The sequence below is a fragment of the Eutrigla gurnardus genome (assembly GCF_963514095.1).
Source record: "Eutrigla gurnardus genome assembly, chromosome: 5".
Lineage (NCBI taxonomy): Eukaryota > Metazoa > Chordata > Actinopteri > Perciformes > Triglidae > Eutrigla > Eutrigla gurnardus.
This window is the reverse complement of record NC_139919.1, coordinates 31,868,675-31,871,591: the sequence shown is the minus strand read 5'-3', so window position 1 is coordinate 31,871,591 and position 2,917 is coordinate 31,868,675.

Below are 2,917 nucleotides of genomic sequence, written 5' to 3'. Positions count from 1 at the left end.
ATGTAAATAAAGTTTTTTTTTATAGATTTTACTTTTTGCTACTAAAAAGGATTTGAAATAAAGTTATAAAAATATATTCTGACCCATTATGAATAATAAAGCTTTACAATGTCTAAACAACCATATTATTTGAAAATTTATTATAATATTGACGGAAACAAGTTTACACATGACACAATATTACATAAAAATATGCCTTGACTGCAACACAATTTTTATCAGAAAACACGATTCCTTTTAATGTACAGTTATCTGAATATAAAGTACAATGGACACCTTTGGTCTCAGGTCTATTTGTTGTCTGTATCTCTTTAAATAGCTATATGATCATTATAATAATGTCATAAACATATAAACATGTTAACATATATGCATGTTTATATTTAACACTGATAAATGAAGCCAGACTGCTGCATGTTAAAGGCAATAATGACCATTTAATGACACTTAAATGCTGAGGCAGTAAAAGACACAGTGAACTGAAAGCATCACATATATCATCATCATCATCATCATCATCATCATCATCATCATCATCATCAAGTGACACAAGGACAGTCTTCAGGTCACTTCAGAGATAATATTGATCCATCAGTCAGGTTATAGATTGTATAATGCTTTTAAATATTGAGCCCCTTCACTGGAGCTGGTTAATACACGCTGAGTATTTCAGAAGCCATTTAATATGTTTGAAAGGAGCAGTTGTCACTTAAGGAGACTCTCCAGTTCTTTGCTCGTCAGACTGACCACTGTGAGCCAATAGGAAGAGAGGAAGCAGGCGTGTCATGTGAAGGTCCATTATTTCCTGTTATTAAAGCTAACTTTAATGATGTAACACAGTACATATGATTGTAATGAGACTCAACTATTAAATAAATCATGTTATAATAACCTTAAAATAAATATATTGTTATATCCTTATCATTATTTTTGCAGGCTATTTTTTCTGTTAATGATCATTTAATTGATCCTGACTTTGTAAAGGTGTGATGGAGGTGTAATGGAGGTGTTAAGTTGTGATGGAGGTGTAATGGAGGTGTGAAGGTGTGATGGAGCTGTGATGAAAGTGTGAAGGAGTGAAGAGGGTGGAGCAGATTGTTTCTGTAGATTTATAATTAACTGCGTTTAATAAAATAAAATTCGATAATATGTTGTCTGTATTTTTCTGTTCACATTAAAGATGAATGAATGAAAATGAATGAACTGAATGAATAAACAAACATCAAATGAATATTCACAATAATTGAATTAAAGGAGTAAAAACATGATGCAAGTCAGGAAGTGACTCACCCCACTCTTCTCATTGGCTTACAGACCAGCGGACTCTAGACATGATGACTTTAATGTCAATTAAACCAGCTGACTACAGTAATGCTGACTAGCTGTTTAGCTATAACAAGATAATAATCAGACACATTTGAGGTCGTTGGAGGTTAACTTTCCTATTGATGGAGTTTAGAGTTTACCCTGCTGAGCCAGGCTACTCATCTTCTGGTCCGACTCAAGAACAAGAGGGTTTAATACGTGTTCAAGAAGGTTTAATAAGATTTAATAATAGAGGACCCGGGATGCCTCCCTGAGGAACTCCACTTCATTGAAACAGAGAAAGTGATTTTTCTGAAATGTTGGACTGTTCCTTTAAATCTAATATCTCTTTGTTCTACAGAGAAACATGTTATTGCTACAGGGGAGTCAACACTGTAAAGCCGTGGTTATATTTTCAGCAAGGACGGTTGCCAGATGTGAGCTGTGTAATTGTGACGAGGAAATTTTGTTTTATATTCCTTGCTGGTTTCTCTTCATGGCAAACCAACATTCTCAAAGCTCTTTAAAGTTCTCCATTTCTCTACTTATCCATGTCTGCGTGGTAAGAAAAAGTAGGATGTGCACCGACCAGCAAAAACCTGCCGCACTGAACCCCCACCGATGGCCAAGTATGATGGTGTGATGTCACGTTGGCTGTGTGGACACATGTGAGCCTCACAGAAGAGGCAAGTGTAAATCATGCCGTGAACGATTGTTTCCTCAAGAGTCTCTCCAGAGAACATAGATACAGGTCTTCCTCTGGTCCTCGTTCCAGTCTGATGATGAAGAGGAAGAATCAGTTCAGTCACTATCTGTAGTCGAGGAATTCTAATCCAGGTCCAGGTCTTTAGAAAGACTCCAGACTTTGATTGGAGTCAGAGGGTCAGGTTGCAGATTTCTAAATGACCAGGAACTCATTTTCCATGATTGCAGGAATCTTTTAAAATTGTAATTTTTTGTAACCTTTGTACCTAGACTTTTTTTTTTGAGAACCAAAGAATATTTTGAACACATAAGTTGGTCCGAACATTTTTAGGGACACAGGAACCTTTTTAAAGACCTGAAGAACCTTTCCAGAAATCTTTTAGGCACATACACATTTCTTAAATCAAGAAATCTCTTTAGGAATCCAGGGTTGCAGTCGATTAGTCAAAAAATTAGGTCCTTTTCCTTGACCTCGGGGGAAAACGTCACAAGGACAAGGAAAGTTTGGAGGATTTAGGAAAAGACGGCCGCGGTGCTCAGAGAATCCGACTAAAAACGCATCGTCCACTTCTCCTCATGTTGTTGGTTCTATCAACAGCTGGTTCGGGGACCAGCTTCAGGTCCAGCAGTTAATCTTAAATATGGACAGTCAGGTCACAAATATTATTTATCTTTCAAGGTTGGAGCTGACTTTAAAAAAAGGAATCTAGACTAGTCACAAGAGTTTATATGATAAAATAAGCTATTGTTTGGAGAAGGGGTTGGATCTCTTTCACTGCTTTTTGGATAAATAATATTTGTTCATGTTGATTATGAATGTTGTTCATAATCAAGAATTTGTTATTTGACAGTGCTGTATTTACATTTCATTTTATTTACTGTTTTAGTTTAGGTTTTTTTTAAAACA